The following is a 16,530-nucleotide window of genomic DNA, read 5'->3' as shown; positions in this document are numbered from 1 at the left end:
GACGCGCCGTCAGCTGCTTGTCCCTTCCTCTCATGATGAACATCCGGCTAGTTTCTAGTTTTTGCTTGTTACCTAAAACACTGAAATGTACATATGTGTCCAAATCTTTGTCTGGACATATGCTTTCATTCCTCTTAAATAAATAACAAGAAATAGAATGGCTAGATCATATGGTAGGTGTATTTTCATCTTTTTAAGACACTGTCAGCCGACTTTAGCTCAGGTCATGATCTTACAGTTTGCGAGTTCGAGCCCTGCATGGGACTCTGCACTGACAGCACAGAGACTGCTCGGGATTCTCTCTCTCCTGCCCTCGCTGCCCCTCCCCCTCCTGTGTGCACGTGCGCTCTCTCTCTCTCTCTCTTAAAATAAAAACTTAAAAAAAAAAACCTGTCAAAATGTATTTCCAAATTGAGTGTAACATTTACCTTCCCAATGGCAGTGAATGAGAGTTCCAGTCCTCTGTATCCTCATCAACTTCCAGACTTTTAAATATTGGACATTCTGATAAGGGTGTGCAGCTTTATTTTGCATTTTCCTAGTGACTGATTCTACAGGGTATCATTTCATGCATAAATCTGCCACTCGTATGTCTTCTTTGGTCCATTCAAATCTTTTGCCCAATTTTATATTGGGTTATTTTTCTTATAATTGTGCTTTTGAGATTTGCCACATATTCTGGATGCTATGGTTCATCTTTTCATTACCTTAACTTTCTTAAGAGTAGAAATCATTTTTGATGATGTGCACTTTATCAATTTTTCATTTGCCTAATCCATGGTCACAAATATTTTCTCCTCTGTTGTTTCTTCTAGGAGTTTTACAGTTACCATTTTATATTACATTATATTTAGATTTATCAATTTTGAATTAATTTATATATTTTATATATAGAGAGATACATATCAAGGTTAATTTTTCTTTCATATGGATATATGAAGCACCATTATCTAGCAACATTGTTTGAAAAGACTATTCTGTCTCCACTGAATTGCCCTTTCCATTTGAAAATTTGAAGAAAACAAATGACCATATGTGTGTGGATCTATTTCTATTCTTCTCCATTGATCAGTTTGTTTATTGTTATGGACTGTTCTGTATTGATTGCTCTAGCTTTACAATATGCCTTGAAGTCAAATAGTATAAGTCGCCCAACTTTGTTCCTTTCCAAAGTTTTTTTTTAAATTGTCTACATATTTTGTATTTCCTTATAAACTATATCATCAGCTTAGTAATTTCTACCAAAAAAAGTCCACTGGGACTGCATTGAATCTATGGAGCAATTTTAGGATAACTGACATTCTGCACTATTACTGTACATCCACCACTATCCCAATAGACAAGGCTATTGAGTCTCCTGACCCATGAACATGGTATATATCTCCATTTGTCTAGGTGTTTACTTTCTCTTAGCAATATTTTGACATTTTTTTTTTAATTTTTTTTTTTTCAACGTTTATTTATTTTTGGGACAGAGAGAGACAGAGCATGAACGGGGGAGGGGCAGAGAGAGAGGGAGACACAGAATCGGAAACAGGCTCCAGGCTCTGAGCCATCAGCCCAGAGCCTGACGCGGGGCTCGAACTCACGGACCGCGAGATCGTGACCTGGCTGAAGTCGGACGCTTAACCGACTGCGCCACCCAGGCGCCCCATATTTTGACATTTTTAATGAACTGATCCTATACGTCTTCTCAAAGATGAATCCCAAAATATTCCACATTTTTGTTAGTATTATAAGTGGTCTTTAAAAATTTTTCGTAAATAAACAATTAAAAAAAATTGTAATCTCCACTTGTTTGTTGCTACTGTATGGGGATGTAACTGATTTTCTGTATATTGATCTTGTATCCTGCAAGTTTACTAAATGCACATATTAGTTCTAAACACATTTTTTGTGGATTTCCTAGGATTTTCAACACAGGCATGTCATTAGTGAATTGACAGATAATTTCACTTCTTCCTTTCAAATCGGAATACCTTTTGTATCTCTTTCGTCCTTATTGCACTGGCTAGAACCTCCTGTAGGGTACTGAATACATGTGGTTAAACATACATTCCTGTTTTGTCCTTTACCATTAAGAGGTTAGATGTAGGTTTCTCATACATACACTGTATCTAGTTGATGAAGTGCCCTTCTGAGTTTGTTGGAACACTTTATCGTGGATGGGTGGATGGGTGGATGGATTTCTCAATGTTTTTTTCTATCTTTTGAGATGATCATATATTTTCTCTTAGACTCTTGATATATTTACTTTCATTGGTCAATTTTAAAATGTTAAACCAAATTTGAGTTCTCGGGAAAAACTCAAGGTCTCTGGCCCCTTTAAATGGCCCCAGAATACAGGCATTGGCACGCTATCTCCAGAAACTGAATTCCTACCTCCCCAGAGCCCCTTCACCCTCTCCTTTCCAACTCTGAACCTCAGCTCCTGGTTTTCTCCTGGTCTTCTTCACGGGCAATGTGCCTTAGACCTACTTTCCCAGCTTTTAGCTCAGCTTACCTTCCAGGACAACACCTTCCAGTATTTGCGTTCTGGCTGAACACATTAGAATTTGGGACAGAAGCACCCACCTCAGGCTTTGTGGGACCAACTAGGTTGTCCCTCCTGCTCCAGCCTCTCAGCGGAGCGGCATACAATTTCATAAATTATTTTGTAAATGACAAATGAGATCTTTATTCAACTGTAATTTTTTAGTTCACCCTTTATAACACAGAAGAGAAAACCACAAATAAAAATAAGATATATAGTCAAGTACATATATGATTATGGATACAAATACACACATTAATATAATAATTATATAATAATTATATAAATTAAGCATAAAGTAAATTAATGTAAATAAGCACATTACTCAGAAACCATGAATACCAAAATCCAGTCTGTAGTAGAATAGAAAGGAATTTGCTTTATGTCTGTGGTTTCCATTTTTTAAATAATGGGTGACCATATGGCAGAATAAAATGGATATCTAATAAGGTTCAATATTCCAAGTCCCTGACTATTTGATATGATTTTTGTGCATGTGTGTGCCACTGAGGGATTAGGTCGCTGAATGTAGAAAAATTGTTTCAAATCTCAAAAAAGATTATCAAGTAAAGTGGAAGCTAAGCCAGATAGAGTAAATTACCCGTATGAAATGGCCACACAAGAAGAAAGTTAGGAATTAGCAGCACAACCGATTTTTCTGAATACAAAGACTAATCACCATGGACTGTTACCCACATCTCAAACACCATGTTGGGAAAGTATGCTTTCAATCGGTTTTTCTGGACCTTAGGACACAGTTCTCCATGGAAACAATGTTTTAAGAATTTGCAGGCTGGTCTTTGAGACCAGTCTTCCCTCTATCTACCATGTAGTTAAAATGCTAGCTATTGACAAACAAAAGCACTAAGAAAAATACCACTGTGTTACCAGGAATTTTTAAATATCAAAATGAAAAGAAACTATGGAGTAATTTTTTTTTTTAAGTGTAAACTCTGTTGGCAATTGAAAAGGAGTCGCTTTTCCCCTCACGAGGCTGAGGAGATGGATAAAGACTGAGCTGATTCTGAAGGACATTTCTGGGTTGTAAAGATCAGTGGCTGGGATGTCTGGGTGGCCCAGTCGGTTGAGCGTCAGGCTTCAGCTCAAGTCATGATCTCACGGTTTGTGAGCCCGAGCTCCGAGTCGGGTTCTGTGCTGACAGCTCAGAGCCTGGAGCCTGCTTCGGATTCTGTGTCTCCCTCTCTCTCTGACCCTCCCCCGTTCATGCTCTGTCTCTCTCTGTCTCAAAAACTCAAAATTAAAAAAAAAAATAAACATTAAAAAAAAGATCAGTGGCACTATTTATTGTCATATCATTGCTTGTGAAAACACATGGATTTTTTTTTTTTAACACAGTTGCTATTTTTTCGCTCTTCATCTCTAAGTTAAGGCTTTTCCTCCCCTTACCTTAGAAAGGGAGTGGGGGAAGGGTGGTGATAGATGCTCTCTTGTCTGACAGGGTGGAATAAGTCAAGGTAAAAAGAACAGTTAGAGGAAGGAGTGTCTTACAAAAAGAATTGGCAGCGTTGAGGCAGTAAAAGGAGGGGGATGTGATCTTCCGAAGGGAGGAGGAAGAAGAGGAGAGGAAGAAGGAAGGGTGTGACTGAACAGGTGTGCATGGATGTTGCCAGAGGGAGCCGGGTTGGGGCCGTGAGGAACCTTCAGAGAGGGCCCCCCAGTGGGGTGTGCGAAGATCACGTGCTTATATTCTAAAGCCAGAAGGCCTGGGGCTATATGTATATTTACTTTTTTAAAACTCTATCCACCAAACAATAATTGCATGTAACTACTTGTTTTCAAGGACCAAACGTGAGCAAGGAAATGGGCAAACCTTCAAAAGATCAAGCACTTAATGAATCACAGGATAAATATTTATGCAGATTTTAGGACCCTACTGTTGGCTTCGAGTTTCAAGTGCTTTGATATTAAGGTGCTATCTGAAACAGGATTCACGCTGCCAACCGTGGATTGAGGGCAAGCGAAAGGGCACTATTGAGAATCCTTCCAGCCAGCATTTCTTTCATACCCACCAAGCTAGGGACACGGGTGGTCCAAGACAGAGTCCCGCCCTCGAGGAGCTCAGGGCACATGTGAGCACGCAGCACATACACTCTCAGTTGCCATGCAAAGTGATAAGCGGCATTTAAAAGAGATAATGCACCCAGTGCCGGGGTGGGGTGGGGGGGCGGTGGGGAGGGCAGATGGGTTGACAAAGCAAAAGATTCCAGGAAACCTCCTCCAAGATCATTGAGACTCCGACTTGGCCCAGAAGGACCTCCTCTTAGCAATCTGCTGGAGGTCATTATGTTTGCAGCTGCTGTCTCTTGCATTTTCTTCCTCCCTTCCCCTGTGTCTCCTTCAGCCACCCGAGTCTCAGCAAGTGGCAGGGGAAGGGGGAGAAATATGTTTCATCAGTGGAGCCATTTTACATCACAGGACGCTACATCTGCCGATGCTGATAGAGCATCCTCAGTAAAAATAGCTTCAGCTAAAAATACCAAGTCAGCTACAGTGACCCCCAAGCGATTCTGTATCTGTGCTTGTCTCAAAGGCTGAGACCAAGCACCGCAGAAAGAATCCACAGCCTCCGATTGTGAACACCAGCTCCATCCTTCCACAAAACAGGTACCCAATAATAAGTATTGTCAGCTGCGGTGAAACAAAAATCACTATTCAGAGATTCTTAGCACAGGAGGCTATAAAGTAAGGCCACTGATTTGGGTTTAACACCCAAGCATCCACAATTTAAAATGAATGAAATTCAATTCGAATTAGTGAAAATGAAATGAATGAAGTTATCTCTTTTGGGAAGAGGCGTCAAGTGCGGTTGGGGGGGGAAGGGCAAAGATAATAAAAACAGCTCTATTGGTTGTGTTCAAGCAAGACGAGGAACAACAGGCTGATTAAGGTGCTGGTCTCCACTGCCTGGAAGCCGACCTTCCTGGTAAAGAAGCAGAGAAGGGAGGCTGAGAGTTCCTTACACCTCAAATAGATTAAAAAAAAAAAAAAAGAGGGGCCTATTCCCTTAGATGGTTCTAGAACTAAGAAAATGACTGAAGAGAATCGGATTGGGACCACGTCCACTGGAGAGATCTTCATCACTGCTATCTGCCATGGAAATGATCATTTTGGGAAAAAGGCACCTGACCAGGAACTCTATTCCTAAAGCCTCCTCCTTTTTTACACATTTCGGAAGCATTAATTGAGCAGCTGCCATGTCCTGGGATGTTTGGGGATGTTTTCCTTTACTTTGGGGCAAAATCCCTGAACTTGAGTTCCTCTCCGCGTACTTCTAGGTTAATTAGAATTTTCAGGATATGGCGCAAAGTAACATATAGAAATAAAGTGGATACTGAGAATAAACTGAGGGTTGATGGGGGTGGGGGGGGAGGGGAAAGTGGGTGATGGGCATTGAGGAGGGCACCTGTTGGGATGAGCACTGGGTGTTGTATGGAAACCAATTTGACAATACATTTCATATTTAAAAAAAAAAAAGGAAAGGGGCGCCTGGGTGGCTCAGTTGGTTAGGCGTCTGACTTTGGTTCAGGTTATGATCTCACGGTTCGTGAGTTTCAGCCCCGCGTCGGGCTCTGTGCTGACAGCTCGGGGCCTGGAGCCTGCTTCGGATTCTGTGTCTCCCTCTCTCTCTGCCCCTCCCCTGCCCGTGCTCTGTCTTCTCTGTCTCTCAAAAATAAATAAAATGTTAAAAAAATTTTTTTAAAAAAGGAAAAAAAAAGAAGTGGGTAGTGAGGTTATAAGTATAGATGCCATTACAATTTGTTTCCATTAAAATTCATGTATTGATCTCATCGATGGCCCTTTTAACAAGTGAAAGGGATGCTTTAAACTTAAAAAGAATTTACTAATAAAATAGTATTTTGTCAATTGTGTCTATTGGAGTTCCATGACTGAAGTAGACTGAAAACCACTGATCTACGCCAGTGTCCTATACCCGAGAGGAATCCCTTCCAACAGCCCATAGCCATGGTCATCTGTCTTGTCTCTCCAGTGACAACATAGCCCGCTCCGTTTTCAAAAGTTCGACTCGAAATTTTTCTTCTTACCTTTGTTACCTTACCTTTGGGTTTTTTGCTGACCTTCCCAGGAAATCTCATATAGGCATCTGTTTTTGGTTTTGTTTTCACATTTGTCATTACAGAAATGCGAAATGAGCGACCCCAAAACTTCCAGGCTTAAAACAAAAGCAGTTTCTTATGATTTCATGATTCTGCGGGTTACCTGGTGGGTTTCCTGCTGGTCATACCTGGAGCTGTTTGTGTGTCTGCATTCCGTTGGCTGACGGGCTGGGGGCACCAGCCAGGTGTCTTGGCTCTCCTCCCTATGATCTGTCCACACTGCTGGCTCCGGCTGCTTCACAGCACGTCGATCTCCGTGTAGTTGGGCTTTTCACATGGCAGCTGGCTCCTGAGAGAGAGGGAGCGAGCTGAGGCTGCCAATCTCTTAAATCCTGGGCTCAGAAGACCCAGAATGTCATTTCTGTTGCATTCCGACATGGACAGAAATGAAAACAAGTGAAATAAGGTGCAAGGTCAGTCCAGATTCAAGGCGAGAGGAAATGGATCGCACTTGAATGGGAGAAGCAGCGAGTGTAGGCATCCAAGGAGAGGATATTGGTGACCATATATGCATACAACCAACCAGGTCATAAAAGGCTGTTAATAAGGCTTTTTTCCCCCATGTAGGTTCTAATGGCTAGGAGAAGTTTATGGCTATGGTCCTCCAATGTGTTGTCATCCCATAGGTGAACAAACCATTCTTCTAAGACCTTTAAAATCAGATAGGGTCATTTCCTCGTTGCTAATGTAAGGGAGGCAAAACTTAACCTCTCCCCTTCTGGGGTCTCCAGACATAAGACAGATGAACAGGAGAAAAGCATATGCATTTATTTTTACATGTACATGGAAGCCTCCACACACAGACAAAAACCCAAATACTCAAAGAAGTGGCGAAATGTAAATTATTTTATACCAAGCTGAACAAAGGCAGGCAATTATGAAAAAGTAATTAAGTCACCTGGGGAAGCCAAAGGAAGAGGAGAATTTATTTCACAAGATCTGTGTGTACAGAATCTTCCCAGCCTCCTCTCTGGTGATAAGAATGTTTCTTTCCTCCTGATACCGAGAGGACATTTTTCACAGGGGAGTTTTTATCTCTTGCTTCCCGGAAGAAAAGGGGAGGTCAGGGCAACGTTGTTGCTCCCGCTGTTTCTCGGGTGCCTTCAGCTCCAAATAATCCTTATGCCGAAGTGGCATACATAGGGGTGACATCTTCTGCTCCCCTTCAGCACTGTAACCTCTACTTGATACCCATTTCCAAATCAGATCAGTTTCAACTGTGCGGAAAATTTGTTGGGCACACGGCCCCTCTCCAGGATGATTGGCACATGCCCCGGAGTTACCCAGCAATCAATTTGTTTTTGCAGGTTGGTCACGAGCTGAGGTGGTAAAGGGAGCTGAATTCAGCTCTTGTTCCCCTCACTGAGCCCCATAGCCCTGTGTGGGCCGGAATCTTCTTGCAGAAATTCGCAGCTACTCCATCTGCTGTGGACACGGCACCCCTGACCTACACAGTGTGCACATCCGAAGACGCCTGGGCATCTGTTGCTTGTCATCAGGCCTTCTCAGCAAGCCCTGGAGGCTTGCTCCTTTTACCATGCTGAAATGCTGCACGACCTACTAGCCTTTTTTTCTCACACCTGCCAAGCCCTCCCCTCCTTTTGTAAAAATTTCAATTGAGTAGTTTATTCTTCCTAATCGTTTGCTAAATGTTATCAACAGATTAGAGTAATTCTTTCCACATGTCCTTTTTGTGATACTGAATTGTTCCTATGGGCCGTGAGTAATGTCTTCTGCACATGATTTTCTTCCATGTTTTCTATTGTTTCTACTTCTATTCTGCATTAAAAAAATTTTTTTAATGTTTTATTCATTTTTGAGAAAGAGAGAGACAGAGCGCAAGTGGCGGGGTGGGGCAGAGGGAGAGGGAGACACAGGATCCAAAGCAGGCTCCAGGCTCTGAGCTGTAGGCACAGAGCCCGATGGGGGGCTCGAACCCGCCAACTGTGAGATCATGACCCGAGCGAAGTCCGTGGCTTAACTGACTGAGCCACCCAGGTGCCCCTATTTCTATTCTGCATTTACTGGAGATAATGGAATAAAGAACATTCACAAAAGTACCTACATACTAAATGTGAATATAATAAACACACATTAGACTAATGGCTAATGTCAGGGGCAAAACTGCATTCAGACTAAAATGAGGACAGGTAACTGTTACTGCCCTCTGCTGGTGGTGGCCAGGGTTCACGTTTTTGCTCTAAAAATAGTTTTGCTGCTATTCCTGACTACTTGCAAGTTACAAGTTTGTAAGTATCAGATTTCCCCAAAGTAACTACAAAGAACAGTCAGGCTTTAGGAGACACCTTGCAGTATGATTCACTGTTTTATAAGTGCTAATTGTCTGCTTTTGGAGTGCTTAAGTATGCATGCTTGCAGTCAATTTTTAAAGTAATTGGGTTTTTGTAAAAATAACTCATAAAATGAGTTGAATGAGCCCCGAAAACCTTAGTTAGCACAGTTAAACTGTCCGAGTCAAATGATAATCTATCCTTTTTTGTGTGTGAGAAAAAAAGAGTCCATAGCGTTTACAGCAAATAATTTTTGGGTTAACTTTCCATGCAGAGATGCTTTCCCTGATTTTATTTGCTTCTTTTGATGCTGCAAGCTAAGTTCATGCTCTCGCCTCATTTTGAGTATAAGTCAGCCTGTATTCACTCTAAAAGAGCCTCCCACATATTTCTGGACTAACAATGATGGTCATGAGTGCATCTTCCATGGGAGATATTGCCTTTTCTTCCTTGGGTCCCCATTGAGCCCAGAACTTATGTCAGCCATAATGCGTAAGTCCCTTCAGGGACTATCCTGGCCACCTCATCTTGCTCATGGAGAGACTTCACCAAGGTCTGTCTGAATCACCGCAGCCCCTACCTGAGTGCCTTAATGCACGCTTAATAAATCGTCACCGGAGAAAACAAGCATTCCTAACTACTCCCCACAGCTTTGTGCATCACCACTTGCGCCTCGGTTTTCTGGCTCTGTTTCAGGTCTCTTCTAGGCTCTCCAGCAGCTCTGGAGACGTGGAGGAAGTCAATTTGTGTAATTTGATGATGATTGCTATTTTTAACTTGATCAGCGTGGCTTCATAAATGAGGGCGGCCAGTGGCTGCTCCTTCTAATTGTACTTCCACTGAAATGGTATATTTAAAGGCTTGTATAGAAATAGCATCTCCTACGTTTTGAGCAAGAAGCCAGTGAGACAGCCAGGTGTGGGGCACCGTGCGCCAGGACTGATCTCTGTCCCTTCCTGCAATGTGGCTTCGGAGGTGCTCCCACAAGTAGGCTCCATTTCCTTGCTTTTCAAGGGAGCAGTGTGGGTAGGATGACCTCTCAGCTTTCTGCCAGGTCTCCTGGTCTCCGATTCTACTGAGGTTTTACCATATGGAAGAAGCGGGACTTGAGTCTCTGTCTTCAGACTCCTACTCCAAGGATCTTTCCGCTGCACCAATTAGTTTCTCCTCTTATGTGCTTTATAGAGTCTATCCAATTACAAACAAATTAGCTTTGAAAGCTTGGTTCTAGCATGCTGACTTAACGGTATTTTCTACCAGGATTCCATTTCTCATTTTCTTGACTTTTGACAGCCATCCTCGCTTATTAGTAAGTGTTCCTTTTTCCATCTTAAGTTTTTCCCCTTTCTGCAGTACTCTGCTTTTCCTCTGATTTAATTGCATTCTGCTTCTGCTATCTTTCCCAAGCACTAAATTTCCTTTGAATCAAAAGCTTCTGAATATTTTCCACAAACGTCATGAATATTTTGCTACGTCATGGATATTTTGTCATCGGAATCACTGGTGGAAATATAATATGATTACAGAATAAGTGAAATGAAGCTGCCTGAAATAGTTTCCTCATGTTTATCCCCCATGAAAAGCCTACATTCCATCTTTCCCCCAACTCCTCTTCCTTTGTTTGAACTCAGCCATGCTAAGGCCCAGTGGTCAAGAAGAGATGTCTGCATTCAGGAGATGCTGGTGGTTGAGAAAGGCTGGGAAGAGAGTGCAACGTGAAATTATGGCAATAACCAGACGAGGCTTTTACAACAGGGCTTGCATCAAAATTGAAGTGTAGGTGCCTGTATGAAGTCAACATGAGGATGTCCAGGAGGCAGTGGTTCTGAGGGTAGGGAATTCTACAGAGAGATCTTGGCAAGAATGATGAATGTAAGGATGGTAACTGCTGCCGTGGAATCTCACTGGAAGGCTAGGAAAAAAGGGAAAAACAAGGATTGAGGACAGAACCCTAAAGAACTCTGATTCTTGTGGTATGGACAGAGTATGAGACGCCCACAATAGAAGCCTGAGTAGGAGAGTACAAGGAGATAACTGTATTTAACATTCATTCATTCCTTCAACCATACAATGCACTATTTTGAGACCTGGGAATCCAGCAAGGATAAGAGAAACAAGCTTATTTTCCTCAAGTTTGAATCTAGAGGAGCGGTGGCCATTAAACACATAATTGCCCATTTACTTAATTACTCTCTGGATAAGTACTTTTAAAGGGACATGGAGTTTGCATGAGAGAAGATGGCAGGGCAACTGGACCCATTCCAGGGGATTTGGGAAGGTCTTCTTGAAGAAGTGAAGTTTGATCTGATCTCTGAAGGCTGAGTGGGTGTTAGCTAGGGGACAGTGAGTTCACCTCAGGCAGACAAAACTGTGTGTGGACAGGAGAATCAAGCAAAGGATGGAAAGACACACAGACTTGAAGGACAGAGATTTGGAGGGAGAGTGCCTTGAGAAAAGCCTGGTGACTTAGGTAGAGCACACAGGCTGGAGACTGTTCTCTTTATCTTAGGGGAAGTAGGATGCCTTCCCCCTGCCCCCCATCAGGTCTACAATAACTTTATTTTTTTTTAATTTTTTAATTATATTTTTAAGTTTATTTATTTTTGAGAGAGAAGAAGAGCACACGAGCAGGGGAGGGGCAGAGAGAGAGGGGGAGAGAGAGAGAGAGAGAGAGAAAGAATGAGAATGAGTGGGGGAGGGGAAGAGAGAGGAGAGAGAGAATTCCAAGCAGGCTCTGCACTGCCAGCACAGAGCCCGACATGGGACTCAATCTCACAAACTGTGAGATCATGACCTGAGCCGAAATCAAGAGTCAGACACCCAACCGACTGAGCCAACCAGGCGCCCCAACAGTAACTTTATTTTAACAGAGAAACCAGGCTGCAATAAGTCTACCTGATTGGAGTAGATGGTGGTTATCTTTCCAAAGGGTGAAGCCTGAGCCCAGCTCACAGCACACAAAGGTTGAAACCAAAGCCCAGGTAGCCTCTTTCCTGGTTCTGCCCTGCATCACCTGCTCATGGTGTGAGATGAGAGGCTTCACGACCGCTGAATGAAGTCAGGGGTCCATCGGGGCAGAGGCAACCTCCCAATAGGAGACGAACAATCAGTGAAGAGGATGCTGAAAAACAAGTGCAGCGACCTACTCTCTGCTATTCTCTGATGAGGAAGCTGAGGGTGTGGGGTGAGCCGTAAATTATGTTCTTCATTCTTCAAATAAGTTTACCCTATACGATGGGGTTGCTGGTCAACCAAGCAGTAGAATAGGGTGGAAATCTAGGCTAGTTCTAGATCTTGGTACCTAAGGAAAAGAATAGTAGTGATAAAGGGGAAGAGAAGAACATGAAAATGTTTGAAAGTATTAAAAAGAAGAGCATTTTTTTTCTTAAATAAGACAGGAAACAGCATCTTTTCCTTGCTGCAGACTTGCTGGTTTTCATGAAAACCATTTCTGGAACAAAGTCTGTTGCTAAGCTTACTCAATCATGGGAGGACACACACAGGGCTGACTGCTCATGTTAGAATGAGACTTTCCCACAATGCCTCCTGTAGGTGCTATTCTCATGCTGGATCCACAGAGGTGCCCCCAACACCATAAGGTGCTCCAGTTAAAGCTTCTGAAATATTGGAATGGCATGATTGGCAGCTTTGGGGGGCAACTATGTCTTTCTTGTATAGGTACACTCTTAGAACAGCTAAAAGATGAGCAGGAGTTTGGTTTTGAGCCACAAAGTTTCAGACACCAGCCACAGATGCCTCTGCCCTATTTCACTACACGTTCTTTTCTGAGAAACACATTCAATGGTTGACTGTTAAGCACTATGGTTGAAAGAAATGACCAGCTCACCACCATCCACCCTCCTTCTTCTTCCGTGTGAATCTCACAATAGCAGAGGCTGTAGACAAGAAGGTGGTCTCTGTTTCCTCTCACCAAGGAAACTCATGACCTAGTGAATGGTGTAGACAAGGTAGTCCATGTTGCCCGAGGCGACCCCTGCCACGGAGTTGCGGCCATCCTTTGTCACATAGATGGAGAACTCCTTGGTCAGCCTCTCCACCTGTTCAAGCTTTAGTCTTGTGAAACAAAACATGCCATCTGGTCAGTGATGTGCTACCCGTTGTGGGAGGAGCCCTCTTTCTTGTGGTTGGAGACCAGCATGCTAATGATGTGGTCAGCCATGCCTTTACTTCCTGCAACCATTGTTTCTGCAGGTCAGGGCTGGTCAGGATGGTTGAGGCAATCTGGGCCCCATCGATTGGAGGGTTGGACCACATGGGACGGATAGAGATCTTCAGGCGTGACTCCACCCTTTTGACTTCATCAACATCTTTGCCCACCACAGTGAAGGCTCCCACATGCTCACCATATAAGCCCATGTTCTTGGCATAGGATTGGCAGAGACAAACGCGAATGCCCTGTTTGATGAAATGGCATACAGCCAGGCATCCTTGTTACCATGACTACTGGCAAAGCCTTGGTAGGCCATGTCAAAGAATGCAAAGAGGTTGGTCTTCTTCACCAATGTTGCTATTTCCTTCCACTGCTCACTCCCCCATTCCCGTGGGATTGTGGGCACATGCATGGAGGAGAAGAACACTTTGCTATGGCATTTTTGAATGTCTTCTAGAGCACCTGTGAAGTCAGAGCCACATGTCTTGGGGTCATAGTATCGATAACCATGTTGTTGCAGGCCAGTATCCCTGAAGATGGGTATGTGATTTCCCTAGGATGGTTCAGGCAGAAAGACATCTTGGGTGAACTTAAAATAATCTTTGTAGGAAACCGGCTCCAATCCTCAAGGCCCCCAGTTCCAGAAACGGTCTGCATGGTGACATAGCAGCTACTTTTCAACACTTTGCTGTTCTCACCCAGGGCTAGGTCTGCAGATGCCTCAACAAAATTCAGCAAGGATTGCAATGGGCGGGTATTTGCTGTCCAAATTTTTTTTGCAGCAATCTGGGCCTCTGCTTTCTGGACATGAGAGAGCACATAAGGCTCCATTATCATCCCAGTGGGGCACCAACTCCCAGATTCATCTTTAAAAAATTTTTTTTAATGTTTTATTTTATTTTGAGAGAGAGAGAGAGAGAGAGAGAGAGAGAGAGAGCATGAACAGGGGAGAGGCAGAGAGAGAGGGAGACACAGAATCCAAAGCAGGCTCCAGGCTCTGAGCTGTCAGCACAGACCCTGACGTGGGGCTCGAACCCACGAACTGCCAGATCATGACCTGACCCGGAGCTGGAGCCACCCAGGCACCCCCCAGATTCATCTTTTTGTTCTTGGTGTCTCTCATAAGAGCTTCTGTGACTCCCAGCATGGGATCTGGGGCCCGCATCTCCACATGGGTCCATCAGGAGCTGGCTCTGGCAGAAGCCACGGCAGTGAGGCTGGGTGGAAGGTAGCAGTGACCGTGGACAGGCCGTGGCCGAAGTGCAGCATGGCCGTGGTGGAGGCGAGAAGGCAGTGGGAAGATGCAGGACAGAGCAGAGGGCCACAGGTGGATGTCTTTAAGCAGGAGAATAATGCGATCGTATTCTGACTTTAAAAGGCCGGTGTGACTGTGGTGTTTCTTATACCTCTTTATGAACACCGCCAGTTCCCTGTCATGTGCTACGATTATGTGCTGAATAAATACCTGATAATGAGAAACAAGCTAAGAAACAGCAGGCCCCAAACTGGCCTGGGAACACATCATTCTTATACCTCGTCTTTGCCCCCAACAGCCTTGACATTCTCTAAGCTCTCTTCTTTCTTCTTCAGCCAATATTGGTTGAAGGGAATTGCATTTGTAGAAATATCCTTAGTTTTATGCACTTTGTTGAAATAAACTATTTCTTTCTGCTTACCTTCTGCATAGAAACCGAGTACAATCAGTGATCAATTTCCTTCCTTTATTGCACATTTATTTACTGAGCGCCTACTAGGTTCCAGGCACTACTAGATTTGGCTTTAGAAGGAGCCAAAATCGCCACCACCTCCACCGACAAAAAAAAAAAAAAATCACTTCGATACAAAGCAATAATTATATCTTACCAAAATTCATATGTAGTAGTTATTTTGGGGGTACTCTCAAAGTATGTTCCCATAAGAAATAAATTACACATGATAGTTAAGTTTTTAAACCAGTCCAGAAAATCTTATATAACTCCACTGTAGTAACAAAAGAGTTCGCTCAGGTCCCTTCCGCGCGTGTGTGTGAGTGTGTGTGTGTGTGTGTGTGTGTGTGTGTGTGTGTCTGTCTGTCTTGATGATAAAGATGCTTCTTTTCTACATACAGATTTCTAGCTAAAATTTTGCAACAGATGAGGCTTATCTCTGGTTTCCTTTCATGTCCTTTCTATACTGTCACAGTGTTGTCCTCTCTCTAGACCCCCAGGCCTCCCGCCTTCTCCTGCAGCCTGGCCTCAGACCCATTCCCCGGCCCACGCACAGCCCTGTACGCAGAACCACCCCACTCCCTAGAGATGTCCTGTCTGTTTGGACAGACGCACTCATATCACCTGGCGTGGAAACCAAATAACTGGCTGGGTGGGGGCGGGCTCAGAGGAAAGGAGGCACAGAGGACGAAGGAATTTATAGTCTGCAGGGAAGACGGACATCAAATGATTACCTAATTATGATTGGGGTGAGTACAAGAAGTTCAGGGTACTATGAGAGCATATAATACAATGAGCCACCAAACCTGGGATTAGGAAACCCTCACTGAGAAAACAGCATTTAAGGTGACTCGTGAAGCATGAAATAGAGGTCTTTATGTAACACAGAAAATTCCTATTCTTTCATGTGAAGTCCTCTTTTGTTCTCACCTAAATCCCTGGTTCTCCTATAAATGTCCTGGGCTCCAAAAGCACCGCGCTTATCAGATCAACCCCAGGACGAGTACACTGACAAGGGGTCAGCTACCTGGTTGGGGAACTCCCGCATGAGCGTCCTTGGCCCACGCCTTTCTGACCAAGAGTCAGATTAATTGTGTCAACCAGGGGCTCTAAGTTGCGTGTGTTAAGAAAACAGGCTTAGGGGTTGGGCCACACTGGGTTCAAATCGTGTAGAGCTAAGGAGCTGTACTACTTTGGACGCATCACTGAACCTCTTCAATCTCCAATTTCCTCATCTGTAGCACAGGGAGAAAACACGCCTGCCTTTTATTGCTGTACCAATAGGATGATTTGACAGCAATAAGCAGAAACCCCAGCTTAAACCAGCTTAGACAGTCAGGAGATCTATTATCTCATAGCAGGGACCGTGTATCAGGACCCTGGTTGCATTTCTCTGTGATTCTCTTGGTTCATCCCCCCCTCCTTCTGTAAGCTTCAACCTCAGGCAAGTAGCAAGATTCCAGAAATTAGACTAAAGTTCATCATGGCCTAGAGAAAGAAAAGAACCTTCTTTCCATGGCTCCTCGTAGGAGTGAGGATACACTGCCAGGACCTCTGGCGTACTTCCCCCTCAAGTTCTGTTGGCCACAATTTGGTCACATGCTCATTCCTAGAAGAGAAACCGTCAAAAGGAATGGAAGCATCCTCAGACAAATCAGAGCCAGCCTTGTGCTGAGCACGGAGTGAATTCTCC

General features: G+C 43.7%; 1 pseudogene; it reads right to left on the bottom strand.

Annotated features, from left to right (window-relative positions):
* Positions 1-12,861: 12,861 nt before the first annotated feature.
* On the bottom strand, positions 12,862-14,667 carry LOC124521010 (aspartate aminotransferase, mitochondrial-like; annotated as a pseudogene).
* Between the last annotated feature and the right edge of the window lie 1,863 nt (positions 14,668-16,530).

Source organism: Lynx rufus, unplaced genomic scaffold (assembly GCF_022079265.1).
Source record: "Lynx rufus isolate CCGP_SWC_20201006 ecotype Redwood Valley unplaced genomic scaffold, mLynRuf1.p SCAF_3, whole genome shotgun sequence".
NCBI lineage: Eukaryota > Metazoa > Chordata > Mammalia > Carnivora > Felidae > Lynx > Lynx rufus.
The sequence above is the reverse complement of the archived record's forward strand: the minus strand, read 5'-3'. Positions and strand labels throughout refer to the sequence as shown.